We start from the raw sequence: 26,335 nt of genomic DNA, 5'->3' as shown, positions 1-26,335 counted from the left end.
CTAGCAGAAAAACTTACCCGGAAGAAGCAGAATGCTGTGGTTCTAAAGCTAGGACTCTGAGCCTCAAATCTTCACATGATGGGATACTTGACTTAAAAAAATGAGAGTCGAAAAGTGCCAAACAGGTGGTACTTGACAGAGGGCTGGAACAGAACAGTGAGTTCCTCATAATGAGAAAGCTTCTAACAGGAGCCATTTCAGACATAATCAGCTCAGGAAAGAAACTCAGCAGAACAGAATGAACGTTCTAATTCAATTTATATTATTATATTGATGATGCATTTGTATGGCGCTTCTTTCGCCAAGGCTGTCACGCACATTAGGCTAAGTTCTGCACAACAAAATTCGGAATATTGAAAAGGAGAGCTGCACTGTAAAATTCCTCACCTTCAAAAGTCTTTGAGGAAAAGCACAAAACCCCATTCGGGGGGTAAATATGACTTAGGAATTACAGCTGCCTTGGGAGAGACATTTGTCCAGATTTTACTTTTCTTTTTTTTTTTCCAACTGGTTCTCGAAAGGGAACCACCACTCTGGTTTCCCAGTCTAGGTGGCCAAAGATGGAAAAGTAGAAGCTGGGTTTGGTGTTGGCCATGCAGGAGAGCCTCTTGCAGAAGTTGTGGGTGGTGAGGAAGTGATAGAAGCAGCTCCTTCAGAGTCCTCTTCTGCTGACCCACCAGGCTGTTTCTTTGGAGTAGGCCTTGCTGTCCCCATTGAGGTTATCACGATGACCAGAAACTCACTCCAACCCATCCAGGTAAAAGTGGTTTTTATTTAAAAAATAAAACAGACGATTTCATATATGTTCTAAAGGCCAGAAATAAAATATAGTCAGATCACACAGGGAGAGAAATAAATGGGAGGTTTGATAATGAGGTTACCCCTTCCATTCCTCAGCAGGCCCCCCAGTCTCAGCTCTGCTCCCCTCTGGCATCTGCCTCTGCCCCTGCTCCCTCTCTGCGGGCTGACTTTCAGGGCTTATTCAGGGCATCTGTGTTCCCCCATAGTTCAGTCTGCAGGTGCCTTTGTCTTGTCACAGTGCCAACTCTGGATCTCGCTCTGTGTGACCTTCAGTGTAGCCACTCATCGTCTGTTTCTGCCTTTCAGTGTCTCAATTCCAGATCTCCAGGAGGAATGCCTAGGACAGACGGGGTCCTGTGACATACAGTATGCCTACTAGTTCTTAAAAGGGAACTGCCACTCAAGTCTTCCAGGGGCTGAGGGTAAGAAGAAAGAGAGTGGGGTCTCTAAGAAAGGCATGTGAGAAGGGAGGAAGTGATTGACTTATCAATGCCTCTGTCTCCCCTTTAAAACTTAATTTATATTATTGTACCAATAATTTGTATTCTTTATAGAGAAACAGAAAATTAAAATAAGCAAACATATTTTTTAAATACCTGTAATCCCAAACATGATGGCTGTAAACAATCTGGCACCTTCGTAAGTTTTTAAATTCTGTGTTTATATGCTTGAATCCATATGCATGCTAATATTTTTAACAAAAACAGGATCATTTTAGATACCACTTTAAAATCTTCTTTACTTAAAAATATATGTGAACGTATTGGATATAAATCCATGTCCATGAATATAAATCAGTGACATTTTTTAAGATTTTGTTGTCAAGTAAAGTCTACACCCAATATGGGGCTTGAACTCACAATCTTGAGATCAAGAGCCACACGTTCCACTGACCTAGCCAGCCACACCCCTAATGCAAATGTAATTTCTAACTGCTGCATAATATTCATTTTATAGACGTGCCTCAATTCAACCAGGCACCTCTTGTTGATTTTTAATTTGTTTCAGTTTATTTCTTGTTATTTATAAAAAGACTCCAATCAACATCTTAATGTACATACATCTGTAGAATCTCCTGAAACTTTCCTTAATATAAAATAGTTCAGGGCGCCTGGGTGGCTCAGTCGGTTAAGCGTCCGACTTCGGTTCAGGTCATTACCTCACGGTTTGTGAGTTCGAGCCCAGCGTCGGGCTCTGTGCTGACAGCTCAGAGCCTGGAGCCTGCTTCACATTCTGCGTCTCCCTCTCTCTCTCTGCCCCTTCCCTGTTCATGCTGTGTCTCTCTCTGTCTCAAAAATAAATAAACATTAAAAAAAATTTTTTTTAATATAAAATAGTTCAAGTGTATTTGCTTGGTTAGAAGGCATGAGACAAATGACCAGAGTACTTTGCACAAATGTGGATCGCATATACATTTCCATGGTACTATATCTCTACAATGTGTCAGTTTCTCCATATCCTGGATACTATCATTCTCTTTAAACTACCTCAGTTTCTCCTTAACTGGCTTATTTTCTCCTAATTTGCCATCCCTGTGGCAACTCGGGCTAAAGTCATATGGGTTATAGCTCCCTTTAGACCACATACTGCATCTGTGACTCTCCGCGACCAGATGTTTCATTTGAGAGAGCATTATTTTCAGTCTGACCTTTTTCTTCCTCACTGTCTCTGTAGCTTGCTAAAATATTTTGTATTGAGCATCTGTTTTGCCTCTACCAGCTGGGATGAGTCCAGAAGTGTAGCTTTCCTTCTCTATTTAAAGCTATCAAATATACCATTACCAGGTTTAGCCCAAAGAGTTTACTGAATATTCGTCTTTGGTCAAATAATGCAGACATATCTGCTGAATGAAATTGACTGTCTAGTAAATTATCTGAGGGCCTTATACTGAATCAGGCTTTGCCATAATGGTTTCTGCTTTTTGTTTAGGGAAACATTTATTCATTCACCTATCCATTTGTTTATTTGTTTACCCATCTATATACCAGGGAGTGTCCCTTGACTCTCCTGGATGAGATATTTTGATACAGTTATCCTTAGATAGAACTTTTAATATTAAGGAGTTTACCAACAAGGACAAATGAGAAAAGTAGGCATTCATGTAACAAATTTAGCCATTTGATCTATGACAAAGCATTTTAATGATTTTTTAAATAAAAACAAAGTGTTTATTGTAGGAATTTCCTCAAATATATGAAAGCAAACAAACAAACAAAAATCACCTGTAATTATATAACCCACAGGTAATCAACAGGAACAACACATTTATTTCTATTGTTTGAATCTTTATCTTCAACATAATCCAAAATAATAGCCATGAAAGAACCACTTCCAAAAGGGGCTTCGGGATGCAAGTGAAAACATCTTTAAACTGGTTGTTTATATAAAATGAATGTTAATTAATCACTAGGAGGGAAGAACAGTGGACCTCTGAGCAGTGTTTAAAAGGAGACACAGAGGGAGAGCATAGGGAGAAAGGAAAAGGAAAGAACGTAAGAGAGCCAGGAGAACTGGAGAGGAAATAAACTGAGAAAATTACATACAAAAGAATGGAAATCACTGGTGGTTGATAAAAGCAAAGAGAAGAATATAGGAGAAGAGGAGACAAGGGGCCAGCGTCAGAGCAGATCTACTTGTTAATCAGGACGCTTTTAAAGGTTGCAAGAGGTAACAACTCATTGTGAAGCAGGATGCACAAAAGGGACTGGGGATTATTTGGATACATACTAGGTAGGGTGTTTCTAGTAACTAAAGGAAAGACTGAACAAATCTACGCATGGTTAGGCTGTGCCTCACGAACTGTGGGAACCAGGGACTCACATACTACTAAAAATTTTTTAGTGCATCTCTTGTCTTTGCTTTTCTCTGTGTATCACATGTACCATATCTTACTGGAGACCGTCTGGCACCATGTGATAGAAAACATAACTGCCAACAGTTGGCAAGCTTCCTACCCCAGGCCTCCCACAACCTGAAAGGGAGTTAGTCTCGCTCTTCAACTCCAGGAAAATCTCAGGAATTACTTTGATTTGCCCACTTTGCATAATTTGTGCACACCTCAAGCAATCACCACTGGCGAGATAGGTGATATCAAGTAAGAACATGGTGACTCCCTCCCGCATGTTTAGAGTGAAAGAAAAAGTAGTTCCGAGACTGAGACTGTTTCCAGAAGGCCCTGGACAGACAAACTACAGATGTTCACTACTGATCTCAAAGCAGCATGATTCCAAACCATTTGGAAGAAATTTGAGCAATAACAACAGATCATTTCAGCTTCCTGTCTCCCTAGAAAGTATAAAACAAGCAGACTTCTCCATGGGTCACTGTCTCCATCCTGCGTGTTTGGTTTGGGGATTCTATTCAGCTCCTGGAGTATCTTCCACAATGATGACACAGTCCCAAGGAGTATTGAGTACCCAGAAAGACAGATTCCTCTAAGGTCAATGTAAGCATTTTCTTATTCAAAAGTCTTTTACAAATCTCAGACTTTGAAAACTGAGCCTCTAGTATTATAGTTTATGAGCAAGCCAGATTAGGAAAGGCCATCTATGAGGCATGGAGGAAAGGGAGAGGGCAGCACCCTTGTGGAGTAGAAACTCCCTTCTGTTGCATAGTTAATACCAAAGACCAACAGAGTTACTCACGGACAGATGGAAGAATGGGTAGGGAGTCAGGACGACATTGGAGACAAGGGAACTGACCTATGAGCTGGTCTTAACTCTGGAACAAGAAGCCCTGGCTTTTAGTGGAATGGTTGCAGAAGCATTTCATTTACTCTCAGAAAATACCATGCACTCAAACCTTTTTCGTTTTTCTCAATGTCAGACTAGTCACCTTGGTTTTCCCTTCATTTACCTAATATTCTTTCAGTGAATGAAGAGAGACTTTGCTTCAAGGATATTCCAACTGTGTCATCCAACTTTTAGAAGACAAATCATCATTCTAGTCCATCTGTCCTGCTGGATTATAAGTTTCATGAGAGCAAGGTACCCATCATAGTTTTAGACCGTTCTCTCTCCCTTTTTGAGACTCTTAGTGAAGTATGGCTAGTAGGGCTCAGTAAATGTGTGCTAAATTGAATTGATAGATAATCATAAAATACTTGGGCCTAAAAATGATGCCTACAATTAAAGAAGGCTTACGACACATTCTGTAAATAAGGTTTTTGCTAATCCACCCTTTAATTTACCTTTTAAATCTTAGTCAATCCACGTCAACCCGTATTTATTGAGTGGCCTACTTTGTACAACTCATTATGCTATGCACCCACTACATAGGTTCAGTAAAATTCTCACTACAGCTTTGAAAAGATGGATTCTCATAAAGAAAAGTTAGATTGCCATAGGAAAAAAAAAGAGGCAAGCTAAAACTTAACCACTATTTGCTCTCAAGCTGTGGGGGATGAAACTGACAGCTTCAGGCTGGCTATAGATCCCAGCCCCCTTAAGCAACCCTTGCGGCATCAAGAAACACAACAGGCTAAACCCAATATTTGGCTGCTGCTGCTGCTGCTGCTGTTGCTGTTTTAAGAACAAGCAGTATGAGTCAGAAGGGCCATTTTTTTTTCCTTTAGTGTGTTCTCCAGAGAAGGGCATGGAGAGTTACTCCATTTGAAGAGTCACAATTAACGTGGAGCCATTGCCATATGTTAACTAGATTATTCAGGAACCATTTTGCAGACCACTTAAAACTCCAATGTGCTTAATTGCACATTTGGACAGTTAACAGCATGGTCTAGTTTTTTTTTTTTGTGTGTGTGTGTGTGTGTGTGTGTGTGTGTGTGTGTGAGTCCCTTTTTGTGAGTTTAAATGTTCTTTCTTCATTTGGCAAAAGCAAGCTCTATTTTGTTTTGTTTTGTCTTTGACTCAGTGTCATATGTGTTGCCCAAGAGGGGATCCTTTCCCTTAGCTCCAGATGTGATACTCCCAAGGTTGAAAAAACTTCAGGGAAAAGGTAGCAAAGCCAATCCAAACATAAAGCCTAAACTTCCCAGGTCATCCACCTCCAGAAATGCCATGAGATTGAATTTTTGCTTCTTAGTCATCCTGGAAATAAGTAGGTATGACACAAGCTATGACATTAAAAGGGAAGATACAATAGTCAATAGACCTGTCACATGCCTTTCATCAGCCGTGACAGTCATGGGACCTGAGGGACAGTAAACAGAACTGTCAGTCTGACTACATCTCATTTCTAGATTATGCTACTCTCTCCCATGAAGGCCTGGCCTCTCTTTGCCTTGATTATATACAAAGTAACTAACAATTCTTACAATTCTCCTCCCCACCGGAGTTCGATGTGCAAAGGTGATTATTTTCTCCTATCCTTCCATCAGTAAATACAAAGAATATCAAATACAAGTTAGAAGTTGAGATTTACACAAGTATATGCAAATGTATTATATGTACATATACACATTATTTACACATGTATATATGTATGTATTACATATATGGGTAATGTGTACGTGTACATGTGTGTATATAAATGTATATAAATGTTTTGTGATTAGACTGTGGACTGACAGAAGCCCCTGTATAGGTCCTTGACTACTCTGATGCTTTATGCCTTCACACTATTCCTTTGTTTTTTCTCTTCACTTTCTTCCTTGTTCTCTAGCTCTCTAAGTTCTACTTATGCTAGCTGACTAAACACGAACCACTCAAGATATAGCCCTCCTCAGGGACTTAAACATGTGCTTCTTTCTGACTGGAATGCCCTCCTTCCCACTCCCTGCCACTAACCTTTGTTTAACTATTTACTATTCTCTTCATCATTGCTTCATACTATTTCCTCAAGAAGCTTCCTCTGTATCCCTCAAACTCTATTTGTTTTGGTCAGTGAATTTCTTTTTACATGCTTTCCTCAGATGTCTATTGAGCTTAGGAATGAGACACTGAAAAGCTTTAGTAAGCTTGAATACATGGTAGTGGGCTTTACCATAGAGTGATCTGACTGAACCATTTTATGGCCAATCCCAGATGTCAGCATCCTTAAGTAATCTGTCTGGACTAATGAGGTTCCCCAGAGAACATCCTTCCAGGCTCCTGCCTAAAAGGTAAAGGCCTGGCTGACAACATTCTGGAAGCCATACAGACCAAGACAAACGGGAGTCTCAACATTTGCTATGTAAATATTTACTCCATCCTTCTGTTTTCAGTAAGCACCTGTATTTGTTTCCTGTTGCTGGTCTAACAAATGGCCACATACTAAGTAGCTTAACAGAATACGAAATGATTATCTTACAGTTCTAGAGTTCAGAATCTGAAAGTGTTCCACTGGAATAAAATCAAGTTGTCAGCAGGGCTGGGTTTATTTTTGGAGCCTCTAGGGAGAATCCATTTCCAAATCTGCCCTTTCTGGCTTCTAGAGGCTGCCCATACTCTTTGGCTCTTGCTCTCTTCCTGCATCTTCAAAGCCAACAACAGCAGTCAAGTCCCACTTATACTGCTAACTTCTGATCCTTCCTCTTCTGCTTCCCTCTTTCACTTACAAGGATGCTGGATTACATTGTGTCTGCCCAGCTCAACCAGAAACCTTCCCATCTCAAGGTCCACTGATTAGCGGCCATAATTACCTTTTGCTGCATAACCTAAAATATTCATAGGTTCTGGAGATTAGAATGTAGTCACCTTTGGTGGCCATTATTTTGCCTATCATGTCATCTCACTGCTCAGTTGTGCCTAGGGTGTCAACAAGTACGGAGACCCTTGGTTTCACCCTCTTCACAAACTAAATCTCCTGTTTTCTCTGTGATAGGATGTAGAAGAGTGGCAATTAATGACTAGAGAGACAGGGGAATCCATTCTGAAGGTCTAAGTACAGGACTTCTTAAAGAGAATTTCTATGAATCTGCCTGTTTTTTATCTCTACCTTCACTGTCCACCCCCTACTTCCATAAATACCTAATATATACACCAGACACACCAATTCTTGAGACTTTGGAAGGTGTCTGGATTATACCAGTACCTTGGGTTGCTTCTTGGCTTTCTCCACTGCCAGGTTAGGATAAAGCTTTCTCAGGTGTCTTTAAGTCAACTGCCACTCATATGTTTTCTTTCTAGCTTCCTAAATTTCAGTACTCTTTTCTTCTGTTCTGTTTGTCCTTATGGGTTTATGCCTTTATGGTAGATTGATTTTATAAATATCTCTAATTTTCCCCCTCCTTATACTCATGCTCCTTGCAATGTAAATTTGCAACTTCTCCAATTAAGAGACGGAGCCAGTTTTCCCACCCCTTAAATCTAGACAGGACTTGTGACTTGCTTAGGCCGAAAGAATGAAGCAGAAGTGACAATGTGCCATTCTAAACGTAGACCTCAGGAGAATTCACACATTTCCACTCAGTTTCTTGGGGTCCCTCATTTTCCACATGAACAAGCCCAATCTGGCCTGATGAAGGATGGTAGCCTGAGTTGGCCCAGAGGTTCTAGTGAAGACCATAGAGATGGGAGAGTGCAGCCAAGATGAGTAAAGCTGAACTTGACTTGCAGCTGACCGAGGGAGTCCTGCTGAGACCATATAAATCAGCCATTTGAGCCCAGGTCACAGTGCTGACCACAGAATCATGAGTTAAATAAATGGTTGTTGTTTTAAGTCACTACACTTTGTGGTATTTGGTTATGTTGCAAAAGCTAACTCATATAGCCTTTAAAATTCCATTTATTGTTATTAAGTGGGAATTTAGGGACTGAAATTTAGATGTATATGTTCAATTCTCCCCCCATCTTTACCTGGAATTCTTGATTGATTGCTTTCTCAGTATGGGATCTGTTCAGTAGAGAACCATAGAGCTCTACACGGATATCACACTAAAATTTAGTTCTTAAAATGCATCTATTTATTTTTTCATTCATTCACCTGATTTTGATAAAACAATAACTTTGTCCAATGCACAGCTGACAAAGCTTTTGGTCTATGATGATTCCTGTTGGTCAAAGAAGCAGTCACCATGATGATCCTTAGTACTTCGTGTAAAACATATTTTTATATTTAATTCCTGCAAAGAGAAACTATATAGCTCTCTTTATCTTACCCTCCCAGAGTACTCTCTCATGATACTCTTAAACAGGAAGTCCTTTAGGACCTTTAGTCACAGTTTAGTATAGAAAATAATTTTGAAATGTGGTTAGTTAACAACACATTAAAATCAATTCTACTGACATTTTTTTTTCTGCTAATTTTATGTCAACAGCCCATTTAAAGTTGGGTATAAATAGCCCATCTAAAATGGAGTAAAGTTCTAAACCAGCAATACATAGTCAACAGCCCAATGTTTCAAATCAAAATAGTATTAAGACCTAAATATCTTCATTTGTATTTCCTAATATGTACAATGCCTTGTTTCATTGGCAATCATCAATTGAATTTATTTTTATCAGCTCTTTATAATCTGCATAGTTATTTATTTTTCAAGTTTGTTCACAAAAGAAATTATTTAAAATATTGTAGTATGAGTCATTCAATGGAACAAGCCTTTCATATATTTGAAGGAAGATTGCCATGTCTTTGGCTCTGATTGTCAAACTAAAGCAGGATATAGCTCTAACCAATACAATAATTATTGTATCCCATCCTAATTATGAGACCAGGAATATAATCATCATTACACAAAAACTTTTAATAATTTTTCTCAACACAGCTTTTGTTAACTCAGTTATAATTAAACATGCATATTTTAGCCCTAAATCCAGTTATAATAGATGATTCACAGCCTTTGTGGGCAACATAAAGGATTTCTGGGAAACATATAGCAAACAATGAGTAAAAGGATACAATCATTTTATGACCTTGGTTACTAATGGACCTGGTGTTTCTCACCAAAGATCATTATAATTTCCTAGATACAATAAAATGCCATTATCTTGGAGGTAGCAACTTTACAGAACATATGAAAGATACACAATATGGAAAACAGGGAAAACCCAAGTCCCAATAAGAGTGCATGTTAAACAATGGTAAAGATAGGATATGATAACAGCCCAAAGAAGAAACTGATGAATAGTCATAAAAGCTAGTATTTTTGAGAGCTTACCATTTTACATCCTCTCAACAATCCTGTGAGATAGTTATTATAATCCTCATTTTATAGGTAAGGCAACTGAGAAACAAAGAGGTTATATAACTTTCTTAATATTATATAGACAGAAGGAGGTAGAGTTGGGACTCATATCCAGGCATTCTGCTTCTTAACCACTACATACATTGATGAAGATTCCACTCCAAAATGAAGCCATATGCACATTGCTTTCCATGGAATTCGACCTTCTCTAATCTAGCTTCCCCTGTTAGCTCTAAAAAATGCCCTGACATGAAGATGACCATACTGTCATGAGAGGGTGTGTATGTGAAATTATATCTTCCTTAAAAAATTCTTTGTCTTGCCGTTTCTATTCAAGTCTACTTTCTGGAGGCTGCTTTTCAACTTTTACTTTTATCTGACTTTATTTTCATAAAATATCAATGTCAGTGGCCTATTTAACTAATTAGTGCAAGAGTGATGTTTTCATGATTATTGCAGTAGTCATAATCCCTTTTATGTTGTACAGGTGTGTAATCAATGCACCTTTTAAATTCTATGGAGTGTGGTCCTCCTTCTAATTGCAGTAAATTGGGTGCACTAATCACTTTGAGTTGTTGGCCAACATATTTATAGATTTCTACCAGGTGTTCTACCAGAAGATAATTGCTTAACAGTACAGAGTGTTTCAACAGTGTTGATTGTAAAACAAATGCAATGGTAACTTCAGATGCTGGTGTTATAGTTCATTCACTCATTCATTCATTTACTCATTCAAAAGAAATCATTATGCATCATGTCTGTGCCAGTCATTGAACTACACATTGGGAAAATAAAATGAAAGGCATAAAATACACTCCCTGCCTCCAAGAGTTTCACAATGTAGTGAATATTATAATGAAATAAGCTATTTTATAAGCCATGAGAAAAAAAAAAGAGACATATAAAATTTTCCACAGGAGCACAAAGGAGTAGATGACTAACTGCTTTGGAGCGATGAAGTCAGAGTCAAAAAGGAGATAATGACACTTGAGCTAAATCTAGAAGAATATGTAGGAATTCGCCAGTTGTAGGGAATGGTGAAGGTCCTGGAAACATCAGCACATTTTATGTGGTTGACACATAGGGTACACATGAGGGAAGGGCTTGGAATGAGGCTGTGTTGGTAGAATAGATTCAAATTGTGAATGTATTTTATTTTAGGGGAAAAAGTTAAACTTTTAGTCTCATTAACAGTAGAGAAGCATGAAAAAGTTTTAATCAGATAAAACACATATCACATGGTCTTATAATTTTCTGTGTATAAGACTGCCTCCCTCACTACACTTGTCACAAGAGCCTTCACTTCATAGGTGCTCTATAAAGTTAAATGGATCTTGAATGATTGGGTTAATAAATTAACATTTTTTAAAAGATAACTTGGTCAGCCATGGAAACCATGGATTTGAGTGGGGGTCAGTTGGAAGACAAGGAGACCATCTGGAAAACTTGTATTTGTGCAGCTATAACATAACGAGAGACCGAGCAAAATCATGTCAGTAAGAACCAAAATGTAAAGCCAGCAACCACTTTACCAATTGATCTTGTGAGAGTCTGTGAACAGGTGTGAAGAAAATCTAGTCTGGAATAATATGGTGCCAGTTATGCAGCTTATTGAGGGGAGGGCATTTACCCGTTCGGCCATCACCTGCTTGGATGCCCCATAATATTGTTTGGGGCTGATGCTGTCAAGTTTTTAATAAATTAAGTGATCCACACAGTCCCCCTTGAACTTAAAGCTATGTCTTTTGTCATGACCCACATTTTTGATCAAATACTTAGGTATAATCACATCACTTTGATATGAAGTCTATCTGAACAGTCAAAATTCAAACTATGTATTTTCCTGGTCTGACAATGATGACTTACAACATCAGCAAAATTCTGTAGCAGCAATAGCAGCAATAATATTAGGCAAAAAGGCTTATAAATAAGAGAAAGCTGTGACAACATGTGGAGAAAGTAGATGAGAAGCTACAGTGAGGGCTCGGTGCACATTTAAGTACCATGCTTTATAGCTAGAGCAGGAACCCTGATGGCCCAAAGAACTAAGGAATAAATGAAACTATTGCAAGGAAAGTGCTTAGAGAATATAATAGACCCATATTAAAAACCATTACGGAGGGGAAACCGCCCTCTTACTACAATGCTATTAGCACTATATATTTATAAAGATGAACAGCAATTGTTCCTTACCTGGTTCTTGGAGGCACCTCTTAAAACAAAAGCAGTACAGGGGCGCCTGGGTGGCGCAGTCGGTTAAGCGTCCGACTTCAGCCAGGTCACGATCTCGCACTCCGTGAGTTCGAGCCCCACGTCAGGCTCTGGGCTGATGGCTCAGAGCCTGGAGCCTGTTTCCGATTCTGTGTCTCCCTCTCTCTCTGCCCCTCCCCCGTTCATGCTCTGTCTCTCTCTGTCCCAAAAATAAATAAACGTTGAAAAAAAAATTTTTTTTTAAAAAAACAAAAGCAGTACAAACATTTAAAAAATAATACTAATGCTACTTTCAATCTCTAGAGTTCTTCCTGCAGACTTATTCTAGATTAAAACTTCTTGTCCCCAAACTCAAACCAGGAGTAAAAGCAACTCAAAGGGCCTCAGCATTATACCAATACCAGATATCTTGCCAATGACAGGACTTTCCTAAGAGTGAAAATAATCAAACATTATGAAGGGCATGTCTTTCTGTTTTAAGCACAAATGTGATTAATTCTCACATCACATACTCACAAACAAAAACACGATCAATATTAGACCACCGTGCTGAGACAGAGGCAAACAACATTTGAAAAATCATCAAACTATGAATGGAAAGAAGAAACCAAGAGAAAAGAGCTGGTCTTGGTGGAAGATGAGTTTGGCCTTGGGCAATGCTGTTTTTGGAGGAAGGAAAATACTCGTATCTTGGTAAACTGTCTTACCTCATTCTCTATTCAGTTTTAGATAAGAGTTTAACAAAATACAGAATTGAAATTGAAATGCTTAACACCTATGAAAATATGTTTTTAGTTTGCATCTTGAGAAATTAAACAAGAGCACTGCAAAATAATTCCATTCAAAATTGCAACTTTTATAGAAGACTCTCGTGACAGAAGTTTCCATTTCATTCCTTGGTCTTAAGGTCTACAGCTTGGTATTGCCCTAGTCAGAACCACTCTCCTGAAGATACACAGGAAATAAGACATCTTCATATTTAAAACTTAAAACTCGCCAACCTAAATATGCACATGGTGACAATCATGACAGTTCCTTAAGTTGATGAATAAAAACAGGAGTATACATCTGTTCTAATTGGCATTTCTATCTCATCCGGCTCGTTTGTGGGGCCTGATGAGCTGTGGTTTGCCAACAGATTCACATACCAAGGGTTGGGCCAGGGAGACACCGAATAACCTTCCTCTCAAAGGAATCAGAAGCACATTCAATTGGAACAAAAGTCTAGAAACACATTAACAGATTTCCTTATAAAGACCTAGCAGAAAAGCATATTGTTTCTCATTGCTTATTAGCATCGAACCATAATGACGCCTTTAATGACTGTTTTGGTGAAAGGGTCACATTGATCAGCCCACGCATTGGCTTGTTAATTTTTTGTTTTGCCAGTGAATCAGTTGATATGGAAATGTTCTTTCATTTAAGTAGCTATATCTCAACAGTGTACTTTTAAAAAATACCAAGTATTCACACATATCATCTCTCTCTCCCCCTTTCACACATGCACATACACACACTTAAATGTTCTATGTGTCTGTGTATGTATGTGTGAGAAAGATTTATTTCTGAAATGAGGGTGTGACATTGGGTTACAGATATCAAACAAGTGGTGGGATATTTGGCTCTGGAGTCAAGGGGAGAGATTCAGTATGGAGACAGAGGTATGGGAGCCATCTCCATAAAATTAACAATTGAAGATGTGTCAGTGAGTAAAATCATAAATGGAAGAGAAAGTGCCTTGGTGAGTGCCATTATTCTAAATTTTATGTTACTTTCAAATAAACAAATTGAGTTAATAATGTAGTGAGCATTCATTTTTGTTTTTACTTGGAGGGGGTGAGGCTGTTCCTTTATTTTTGGTTTTGTCTGCCCAGTATCCAATCTCATTTGAGGATCGAGTGGGATAACACCTTCCCTTTCCTGGGTGAGCACACCTGCTGGCTCCAATCTGTGCCAGTAAAAGTCAGTCCAAAGGTTTGCTATCAGGAAAGAGCATCCGCTTTTAGCTGCGGCTGCTAAGCTGGAAGACTGTGTAAGTCTGAAGCTGTCGCTCAGTCCCATCTTTTCTGCCCCTTGGTGGATTGCCCTGGGATGATGTTAACACGGAAGGAAAAAGTTCAGAGAGGTGAAGAGATGGCTTCCTGGGGGCATCATTTGGTCTGTCAGATCAAGTTGTGGTCAAAGCTGAATGACCTCTGCACTTTCCCCTTGCAGATGAAAAAATTCTTTTTTTTTTTTAATTTTTTTTCAACATTTATTTATTTTTGGGACAGAGAGAGACAGAGCATGAACGAGGGAGGGGCAGAGAGAGAGGGAGACACAGAATCGGAAACAGGCTCCAGGCTCTGAGCCATCAGCCCAGAGCCCGACGCGGGGCTCAAACTCACGGACCGCGAGATCGTGACCTGGCTAAAGTCGGACGCTTAACCGACTGCGCCACCCAGGCGCCCCGAAAAAATTCTAATTAATACACGTACTTGTGGAAAGAGTCAGCATCAGAATAGGAGGAAAATAAATGTGCTCTCATAGATTCATAATTGTTTAAAGAACAAAACAGCTTCTGTACAAAATGCAAGGTTTCCAGCCAGTTTTTATTGTATGGTTTTGTTTGTTTGCTTGCTTGAATATACAAGCATTAGTCTTCCCAGATCAGAGCTATAAAGACACTAACATTCAGAATTGTGGAGAAGTAACAAAAGATGTCATCTTCCCAGAGAAGCAAAGGAAACAATGAATTGGTGATCTACTGTAATGGCCCCTCGTTTCTCAAAAGGACTCGCTCTCAGTGGCCTCCATCCAGCAAGCAAATAATCATGGTTAGTTAACTTCTCCCAAAATCTTTAAGACGTACTTAAAATAAATACGAAATTTTTTCCAATTATCAATTTCTCAATTAAGACATTTCTCCATTCTCAATCTATCAATCTACATAATCTCTCAGGCAAAATTCATACACTACTTACAAAGTAAAGTAATGGATAAGAAATTTGAGCTTTTTTGGTACTTATAATATATAGTAAATGTTCAGAAGAGAAACATCATCAGCTTAGTTTCACAGGCCCTGCTACCAATTTGGAATCTTTACGAACCCAGAATAACAACTGCTGTCACGCAATTAGCCTTACTGTGTGCCAGGCACCATGCTAAGTGTTTTCATCCCCATACACTAAGGATATATGGGATATCCTCATTCCATTATACAAGTATGAAAAATGATTTGGATAAATTGAGTGACTTGCCTAGGTCATAGACCAGTGATATAAGCCATATCATCATGTGCTGCATCTCAGACTGACATTCGTAACCACACTGTTATTTGCCTCTAGTGAACATGTCTACCTGAGGGACTGTGAGATGACCATCTTTCCTACTGGGACTTGATTTGCAAGGCTTTCCCCAGGTCTTAGGCAAAAGCAAGCAAACAAACAAACAAACAAGGCAAGAACAAAAACCAAACAAAAAAACAAACAAAAAACAACAAAAGAAAAGCAGGAGAAATATGGGAAGAAAAATTTAGAATGTTTTCCAAGTCCTTAAATTATTGGAGCTTAAGACATTGCAAAAAGGGAGTGATGAGCTCTGAATTCATCCCCTAAAGTACAATGTCATATCTTTACTTTAGCATGTATCATATAGTTCAAGAATTAGTTATTCCCTTGTATTTTCCCCCCCGTAGGCTGTGAAGTCTTGGAAGATAGCCTGTACTCTAGTCATCTCAGAATCCCTTGAACCTGACTAAAAAGCTCCCACAAAGAAGGAGTTTAATATACCTTCATTGACTAAGTGAACATACCCTTAAGAGATCCCTCCGTAGCATCTGCATGGCAGATACCCCTCGAACAAGGGTGAGTCAGTGAAACTTTTCCTCACCATGAGGCCCCAAGAACAGACCTCTCAGGCAGTCAAAGCTATGATACCATGTGGTTTTGAGTAAGTTGACTTATCTGCTGCAATGCCAAATGAATCAATTTTTTTAGATTAGAGAAAACCTGTTCACTGTAGGAAACAAAAATAAAAATGAAGAATTTTTAAACTACCCATAATCTTACTAACCAGAAATAGACACAGTTAACATTTTAGTGTTTTTCCTCACAATTTTTTTCCATATATGCATACATACAATGATATATATGCTTATATAACTTATATTTTCTCCTGACATTATGAGCATTTTTAATATGTTTACAAAATAATTGGAAACAATTTTAGCAACTCCATTAATCTAACTTGTGGGTGCTTCAGAACACATTTAATCTCTCAGCAACAATAATAATCAACAAAATTTATTGAGCACCTACCTACATAGAGAGCACCAATGCTAAGCTCTGGAGTGATATGACAATGAATGTTGTAGATATGTGCCTGAAGCTTATAATTCCCCCTTGTTGAACATTTTGGTCGTTAGTGATGTTTTACTACTTTAAGAAACACTATGATGACTGTCTAAAAATCTTTCTAGAAGCTTTTTAATAATTGTACTCTAAGTAAGGAATATGTTTTTCATCAGAAGTACATACTTTCCTACATATGTGTGTGAGTTTGTGTATGTACATGTGCAGGCATATACAAGCACATATGTAAAGAAAATAATGAAATGAAACTTTTATAAAATAATATTAGTCCTTTCTATATACAATGTATTCTTATTTTTCTATCCTATAATAGTCTACTTTTTTAAAATTTCTTTTTCAAAATGACTGATCTTGACCCACAACAGTTTTTTTACCCCATTAATGAGTAAGGATCTGCAGTGGAAAACACTGTCTTAGAGGGCAGTGAAGCATCATGGTTTCACTAGAGGTCCTAATAAGGACTCTAGCACCAACCAAGCACAAAAGTCAGTTATTAGCTCTAGAGGAAGCATGGAGCTTCCTGAAAAAAAGCAAGACTCCAGAAAAATTTTTAAAAAGCTGCCGTTAGGAGAATTGTTACCATCAGCCAAAGAAGCCACCAGAGGCAATTGCTGTCTCTTGAAGCTGTCACAGAGAAGAGGATCAACTAAAGGGAGGAGCCCAAAGGGAGGAGTCCTTGCCAAGAAGAACGTGGCCGGGAGCCTTCACCATCAGGATCCTCCTCTGCTGAGAGAAACTGCCAAAAGCAGCTGAGGCATCCCTGACATGATTTGAGGTTAACAGGATAGTGGGATTTAAATGCTCAGAAACCTTTAGCTTTCTTCCTCTTTATAGACCTCATCATCTTTGAAATTAGGGCAATTGTTCAGTTTCTCAACACAGGGTCACCAGGAGGAAGAATAACAATTCTCTGCCTGGAAATCCAATAGGGTTAGAGGCCCAGGAAGCCATCAAGATGCTGAGTTGTCAGCCTTTCGATTTCCTGTGGTGCAGAAAAGAGTGTAAATGGGCTGCAATTTACAATGAATGCAATGGTGAGCAGTGGGCCGATTTAACTAGTAGAAGAAGGTGCGGCAGCAGGTGGGGGAGGATTATAGGAGGAGATGGTGGGCTAAACATTTTAGGGAGAGCTAAATATTTTAGGTCTCTAAGCAAAATGATGGAGTATAGAGTTTCTAAAGTCAGAATGACCCAGAATGACCACCTGTCCTATTTTGCCTGGGACTGTCTTCATTTTAACACTGAAAGTCCTGCATCCCAGGAAACCCCTCAGTCTTGAGAAGACTAGCACAGCTGGTCACCCTGAGTTTTACTCCAGTTAGTTTGCAGTTTACTGACCATGTGACCTATTTACTCAACATCTCTAATTTGCTCAGCATCTATGTGCTTCAGTTTCCTCATCTATAAAATGGAGGGAATAGTGCTTACCCATCACCAATCAAAGAGGATCATAAGTACTTTTTGGTAGTTCTATTCTTACAGGGGCTTTCCTCAGAGCCTGTCTTAACCACAGCAATGCCTAAGATAAGGAGCAGAAAGCTGACTGAGGGGTACATCTTCAGGCGGTACGAGGTGCAGTGGGATTACGGTATTCCAGCGCTAGCACCCATGGCAGCCTTTTGCACTCCTGATAAGTTAGGAGTGAGTTGGGCAGCACAAAAATGCCTTGCAAGCCAAGCTTTCAAAAACAGGGGAAAGACAGAAGTTTGTGAAAAGAAGAGTAAGTTTATTATAATTTTATACACGTGTCCCGAAATCTGTGCCAAATGAGCACACTATCCAGCTTGTTTTGCCTTAAACACAGAATAAAAATTGTGGATAACTTCATTAGATGTCACCTGTCAAGTATAAAGAAAATCATCTCATTCCATGGGAGATATTACAGACAATTCCCATTGTCTTGCTCATGGTGGAGGTAGCTTCTTGCCTGGCTTGGACTCGGAGAGCCAGCTATTTTTATCGGAATAGTTTCACTCTCAGATTCCTTTGCTCCAACGTTAATGGCCCTAGTTTTCATTACTGAGATAGGCCGTGACCAAGCTTCTGCATGCTTGTATTTCTACTTCTTACCACAAATGTTTCTAAACCATGACTATAAAAATGATTCAAAATCAACGCAAACTTGCTAAGGTATTAAGAACATTCTCTCAAAGTCTTATGCCTCAACTTTTCAGAAGTATGGTTTGAGAAAGATCCTTCCAGGATAATATCAGAAGAAACAGTGGCATCGATTTATGAAGGGTTAAGAGTGATGAAATGTAAGCCATTAAACAAAGACTATGGTCAGAGATGAAGTCTGAGAAGATTCAGTGAAGAGAAAATGCGAACCTATCAGCCACTCTGTGGCCAAGAGATTTTCCAGACCAGTGGTGCACAACTCCTAGGAAATGAATTAGGATCTTAAACTGTACCTGAGGCAAGAAATGAAAAGACTAGAAATAACAATTTAGCACGAACACTGGAAGAACATCAAATTTAGGAAAAAATAAAACGTCATAACCAAAAACTTCCCAAGCATAATACTTCAAGTAAAGGAAATCATCTTTTGCCCTGCATCCCATGTGCCAGGCACTGAATTAGCCACTCTCCTTGTAAGAATTTTACAAGATAGGTATTGGAATCCATAGTAAGTCTTCAAAGGGTAAAAAACTCTTGAAGGTTACACAGGTGTTAAATGGCTATTGGGCTTTGAACCAAGTTGGTCTGTCTCCAAGGTACAGATATAATTCAAAGTTATAATCAGCTAAGATTAGCTCTTTTCAAAAATTGATTTGCATAAGATTTGTATTTATCAGGAGTTGAATATGATGATTCAAAGCTTGACTTCTTTCTGAGCTTCCAAACCGAGATCCGCCCAATGTCCCTCAGGTGCATCCTCCCACTGAGCACTCATTCTTGGCAGATAAACCCGATTTCCCTACAGGTCATAGGCCACATCAGAATGGGGTGTCTGATCATTGCCAACTTGACAGTGAGTATCAACTTTGGGAAGGATCAGCCTGGGTTTGCATCTCTTCGCCACTAGCTGGGGGACCCAGCCAAGACACTTACCCACTCCAAGCTTTGGCTTCCTTGGCTGAAAGACGAGGATGATGGTAGCAACTACTTCTAGATGTGTTTGAAGATGAAGTTAAATGGTATTGAAATAATTAGCATGGTGCCTGGTTTTATAGGGTTGTTTCTTTTTTTCTCGATTGGTATGTACGGTTATTTGCAGGGATCCAGAAGTCAGGTCATTGTTGAAGCAATCTACAAATACCTTCCATTGAAACAGAAATGCCCAGGATTAGCTCAGGTCGATTTAATGTCCTGGAGTTATGAGAACTACTGAGAGTGCTTGGCTTCATACAAACCAGCAATGCCCGTGGGGGCCTAGCTAAAAAGATCTCTTCATGTTGGGACTTGGGCACCTGTTTAGACGAGCACTACAAGCTAATTATACCCATCTTAGTGGGCTGAGCTGGAAGAACAACACAGCAGGTGGCAAAAAGGGAGGGATGCCATATATCTTCTATCTCTCCGTGACTGGAGCCACCAGCATCCAGCATCATGCCATTTACCTTAGTATGTAGCTTGAAGAATATGCAATAATTCATCCAGGCACTGTTCTAGGGTGTGGGGATGCAGAGATGAGTAAGACAAGCAAGGACAGCTGTCCTAAGCAGCTCCCATTCCAGTTAGAGGTACAAATGAATAAAGAATCTAATTTGGGGAATATAGCCAATAATACTGTAATGACTTTCTATGGTGACAGATGATAACTACATTTATCATAGTGAGTATTTTGTAATGTAGAGAAACTTCGAGTCACTATGTTGTACTCCTAAAATTAATATAATATTGTACGTCAACTGTACTTCCAAAAATTTAATATTATTTTGCATAGCAATAAAAGTTATGAAGGAAACACAATAGGACATTGGGACAGAGAGTAATGGAAGGGTCTAAAGTCATCTCAGAAGGCAGATCAGAGGGATAACAGCTGAGCTGACACCAAAATGCTTCAGAAAGTAAGTGGTGATATAAGAAGAAAGGAGAAGTAGGCATTAAAAGGCCAAATTACACAAAACCACTGAAGAAGATCCTGAAGTAACTCAGGGGTAGTTATAGGACTACAAAATTAAAGCATTTAAATATATTCATAATGAACCATATCATCATTGGAAAGTTAACCATAATGATGTGTTCATTTGCGAAGTATTTTGTCTAAACATAGCACTCTGTCTGCTTATATTTCCATGCAGTTCTGTTAAAGACCAAAATACTGCCCTTGAGTAAAAAGGACTTTAAATCTATAAACCTCTGTATTCTTATCTGTAGAATGGCAATAACAATCCCTCAAATTGTTCTATGAGCTTCTGGTAAGGATTAAAAGAGAAAATGTATGCAAAATGCCTAGCGCACAGTAAGTAGGTCAACAATGGTAGCCATCTACAGATCCTATGCTTCCCAATCCACCCAGAAAAAAAAAAAAATGACAAAATTGTGTGTCTTTGAATAGATATAGGAGAAACTCAGAGTGATGGTTTTTTAAGGTTTCTATGTGGATTTTTTTTTCATGTTAACAAAAATAAAGAACCATTGGACCAAATAAGAAAAAAAGAAATTGGATGAACACTAGAAGGTCAGGAAAGAATGGGGAAAATAAAAAAATAGGGACATCAAGCCTCCAGAAAAAAGAATGCAAGTCCCAGAAGGATCTTGATGCTGTCTCACATCCAGGAAAAGCACCATGTTCCTGAATCACAGAGTCTCACAGGACTTGTTCCTGAAAGATACATCAAAGGGCCTTACTAGAAAAACTAACAGGCCTGGATTCATGTTTTCTCATATACAACATTACTTTCCATCTCCTCCGGATTCAATCGATTTGGATGTTTTGTGAGCAGAAACATTATGACAGAGAATTGCACTGGTTGTTTTTCATTCATTCCACAAACATCCACTGCGCCTCTCTTCTGTTCTAGGTATCACGGAGGGCTCTGAAGTCAGGAGGGCAATGCTTCAGGATGCGAATTCCCAAATTCCCGGTAGAATGAAATCAGCGTACACAGTGCTTGTGCACAAGTTACTGAGTGCATTGTGAGTTAGAAGAAATGGAATGTTAAGCCATTGCTGTAAAGTTAATAGTGAATTAGCATATTCCCTTTGGAGTGTGAAAAAGGGAGTAAGAAGCCTGGTTAATTCTCAGCCTCCCAGAGGAGTGTTGAGAAAACTAGTCAGTTATCTAACAACCTAACATTTTTCAATGCTGTTTAACATTCAACAGCTGTAAATGACAGCCAGCCTGGCTACTACTTAATAAAACTAACAGAGCACTGTCGACCAAGATTTATGGTTTTAGCATCATCAAAACATGCATTTACAACAAAAATAAAAATAAAATGAAAAGAAAAAATGCTATTTGGGGCCTAGCAAATGCTTTGGTATCATCTATAATTCACATTACAAAGGCTTTAAAAACGGAGCATATCAAAAAGCAAAACACCCACTCAGTAGTAAAATCGATATAGCATATACCATTTCAATATTATGCATTACAAATACCTTAGCTTTCTTTTCTGTGGCCTTAGTGTCTGCATTTTAAATGGTTGTATTCTCAACCTAAGTCAGAAGTATGCATTTTTTCCCTATTAGTCTTTGGTAAACACCAATTTCCCATTGTTGCCACTTATTTTGCTCAAATAAATCTAAACTCTCATCGTTTGGGGAGAGAGGGAGTCTTATGGCAAAAGATGCAACAAAAAGATTCGTTCTGGGCTTGAATGAGGGAGTCATTTACACAAAATCATAACAGGTAACTTCTGAAACTTTATTTATAGCTAAGTCACTTTCATACAATGTAAAGACAAAAGCTGGAATTCTATGCATCAACTACATTAGATTTAGTATATGGTATTTCAGTTGGTCTTTAATAGTGGAATAGATATTGCTATCCTCATTTTACAAATGACAAAACTGAAATGCTGAGTGGTTAAGAAAAATGTCCTAGGTCATGTAGCCAGAATTCAAATCCATGTCTGTCTGGCTCCAAAATCTATGTATATTGTACAATATCACATCACTCATATTGTCTCTGGCCCTCTTTTAATCCTCCCCACGTGAGGACACTATGGCACAAATTGAATCATGCCCCATTGTCTACAGTTTGTGTAGCATAAAGAATTGGAAGAGACTCTATAAATAATCTGATTAAACACCTGATCTCAGATAAATTTGTGGCATTTATCTTCAATGCCCAAAGGCAATAATAATACACTGAAAATTGCAATCATTTTAGTGTATCATTTTAAATGTTGAAAGGAGTATTGTGATGTTTTTAGCTCTGAATTCTTTTCATCTTAACCGCAGACAGGAACTACATTCATTCCTCATATTTATTATTTGGATTTTTAGCAATTTAGAGGAGTCTTCATTTCAATAGCATTGAGTTTAGTTTTGTACTTCAAAAACTTCAAGGACCCATCTACCTCAGTCGGAAATCTTTGACTGCAAGTGACAGAAATACCACAGAAATTGGCATAAGCAAAACAAAACATGTAATGGCTTGCGTAACTACATAGTCCAGAGGCAGTGTGACTTTTGGCACAGCTTGGCTAAACAGGCTCTCCCCATATCTTGGCAAGATGACCACTAGTATTCCCAGGCTTATGTTCTACAAGTTTAAATAACCACAGCAGAAGGAGAAAGTCCCTTTCTTAATAGTTCCGGAAAAAGTCTCAGGATTGAAATTCATTGGATCAGTTCACTGTTGAACTAAGTGCAATGACAACAACTGAAATATGCCAGTTGGCTAGACTTGGGTCACCTGTTCATCCAACGGACTCTGGACTGGGGGTAAGAGGGGGCCTCCAAAAGGAAATTGAGATAGTTTTTTAGAGAGGAAAATGGATTTTGAGCAGACAAAAATAGCAAGTATGTGCACTGCCTGATTCTCACTTTCATTGTTGTTATGCCATTGATTTTTTGTTTGTTTGTTGTTAACATAACAAACCATAGAAATTCATAAAATACTTTCCTGAGAAATACCTTCTTGTTCCCAGGACATTATGGTCAACTCAGTCTAACCAGTTCAAGAAATACTTGATATAACTTTCAAGCAATGAATGCCCAGTTACAAACACTGATATCACCAAGCTCTGAATGGTTCTCAATGTCTGTGAGCCTCTAAGTGATAGGCTCAACCATGTCCTACCTGAGGACCAAACAAGACCATTAGGCAAAACAATTTTCAGGGATATGGGTTTAACACTCTGAAATTCAGCATCAGAGTTTGGCTTTGGCTCTGTCTCCTTCCTGGCCCAGGTCATAACTCATGTATGCTTGATTGGGGAGCATTTTGAGACTTCTTGATAACAGGTCAATAGACGGACCAGAACTAAGTACTAGGGAGAGAAGGAGAGTACTAGAGAGATTGAAATAGATATCCAAGAAGGGGCAATCCAGCAAGTTAGCCCCACATCAGGGCTTTCCAGACACTGGTGTTACTTGAATCAGACAAATGGCAACCTCAAGGTTTCCTACAGTCTTTCTAACCAACCACCCAAGAGAACACTGGCAGGAGGTTCCAGGAAATGTGGACTAAGATTTAGATATAGTTCCACTTCCAATGGGGCAACAGGAATGCGACTCAGGAAGACAAGGTATTCACGGTTTCCTGGAGCCTGGATTTGCAACTGTCAACTCATTTCACACACCACCTGGTAACATACCCTTTGTCAAAGGAAAAATTCAGCAGTCTTTAGAAATGCCAACAAACACTGTGTATGTGTATTGCATGTGCTGCACACTAAACCAAGACCTTCACATACAATATAGGTAAAGAAACTGAGACCCATGAAGATAAAATAATTTATTCCAAGTCAAAGAACTAATCAGCATCAGGGTCAGAATTTGAAAGTAGGTCTCTCTGATTTAGAGAACCTGAGCCTCTCCAAGGGATTCCTGGTTCCCTGCTGCCTAGTCCTGTGACTGGGTCCTTTCTTCTTCCCAATACTTGCGTCCAATGTCAACCACCTGTCTGCTGCTTTCCTGGGTCTCCGAATATCCTCTACTCCTGAGTTGCCTCTTATTGGGCTCAGCCTTGGGCCTCCCTGGAGCCACCTGCTCTGACTACCACTATTTTATTGAGTGAGACTCCTTATTCCATGACTTATAATATGGACCAGATTTTCTTCTAGAATTTGTAGTATCTCTACACTCTTATATCTCCCAGTCTATCCTATTTTTCTGAAGCTAACAAAATTACCCTTTACCAAGTTCCAAGGTGATCACTGTAATCCTCTGTTGGCTTAATGGTTTGTCAACAGAAAAAAAAAGGTCTTGAGGTTTCCTTTGTAGTAAAAAGTTTCAACTTTACGCTTTTGATCTACAAACGTAAAGTTTGAGCACCAGTGCAAAACGGTAAGATTGAGACCTATGTAATTTAAAAGTATATTCCGTTATTGAGAAAACATCCAAGAAGAGAGAATTGCTGCAGCTACTCTGGAGAGTAGCCTGGCAACAGAAAGACATTTGATATACACATGGCCTTTCACCTCTCACTCCTGCTTCTGGGACTCTACAGAAACAAGAGCTGGGAGCCTAAGGATAAAAGCAAGGATGTTTGTTACAGTACTGGGTAAGCTGGAAAAAACTTACAACAACCTACATAGGGGAAGAGTTGAATAAATCACATCACATTTAAGCTAAGAATGCAGCCCGTTAAAAGAAATGAGTTCTATCAGTAACTATTAGGCTACAGAAATGGCTGGTTCCTTAGGCCAGCCCAAACCTGCAATCATCATACACATCCACTGACCAGTAGACAGAAGCCATGGGCCATCCTTGTATGTTCTTTGCCTGATCTCGCCCTGACCAAACTCTACCCAGCTCTAAATTCCTGGCGCATCCCTTCCTTTGATTGTATCCTTGGCCCTTTGCCCTCTGGTACGTGGTCATCTTAACATTGAACTCTCAGTGCTCTCCAACAAACTCTGAAGGTAGCCCTTCAAAAGAATGACTTCTGTCTATAGACATTGAGCTACAGCAAAGTCAAGGATATTGTAGAGAACTTTTATTAGACAATTTCATCTTGGGAAAAATACACAATGGCCACAGATATAGATATAGCTATAAACAGTTGTATTTAGGTATTTGTATGAGTTTGAAAAAGTTGTTGGAAAAAATTTTTTGTTTGTATCAGGTTGTTTGCACTGACAATCTCCAATGGTGAGGATGGGAGTGGAAACATCCTGAGGGTATATCACTGTGTTTTCTAAAAATTTAGAAATGTTTGGGGCACCTGGGTGGCTCAGTTGGTTAAGTGTCGGACTTCGGCTCGGTCATGATCTCACAGTTCATGGGTTCAAGCCCTGTGTCAGGCTTTGTGCTGACAGCTCAGAGCCTGGAGCCTGCTTCAGATTCTGTGTCTCTCTCTCTGCCTCTCCCCCACTCATTCTCTGTCTCTGTCTCTGTCTCTCTCTCTTTCAAAAATAAATAAATCACTAAAAATATTTTTTTAATAAATCAAACTTAGAAACCTTTGTCTTAAAAATTAAGTAATTACATATAATTAATATGATGATTTTGGAAGAGGACTTTAATAACAAATTTTTAAAGGAAAAAGATATATATATATATATATATATTTGTTTTTACACACACACACACACACACACCTATGATGGAAAGGAGCCATAATGAAAAACACCTGCTAGTACAACTTCAGGGATACGGTTCACCTGTGTTAATGCCATCCTCCTCCCACCTCCCAGAGGACAAGTCAAGAATACAACATGCATGGTGTTCTCTGGAGTTAGACAGTATAGCAGCCCTAGTCATTTTAGGTAAAAGGAAGGGCATGGGAAAGCATGGAGAGGTCTGGCACACCTGAAGGGGAAAGAGAAAGGTAAGGCTGTAGAGGACAGTA

The 26,335-nt window shown here is 39.0% G+C and overlaps 1 long non-coding RNA gene across 1 annotated transcript in view; it reads right to left on the bottom strand.

Moving 5' to 3' along the window:
• Window positions 1-752: 752 nt before the first annotated feature.
• LOC122495707 overlaps window positions 753-26,335 on the bottom strand; it is a 74,051-nt gene continuing 48,468 nt past the window's right edge. The window contains exon 2 of the long non-coding RNA XR_006300544.1: window positions 753-1,138. This is a non-coding gene — a long non-coding RNA (uncharacterized LOC122495707). The remainder of the gene's footprint in view (window positions 1,139-26,335) is intronic.

This window comes from Prionailurus bengalensis, chromosome F2 (assembly GCF_016509475.1).
Source record: "Prionailurus bengalensis isolate Pbe53 chromosome F2, Fcat_Pben_1.1_paternal_pri, whole genome shotgun sequence".
NCBI classification, from domain to species: Eukaryota; Metazoa; Chordata; class Mammalia; order Carnivora; family Felidae; genus Prionailurus; species Prionailurus bengalensis.
This window is presented reverse-complemented; position numbering and strand designations above follow the sequence as displayed.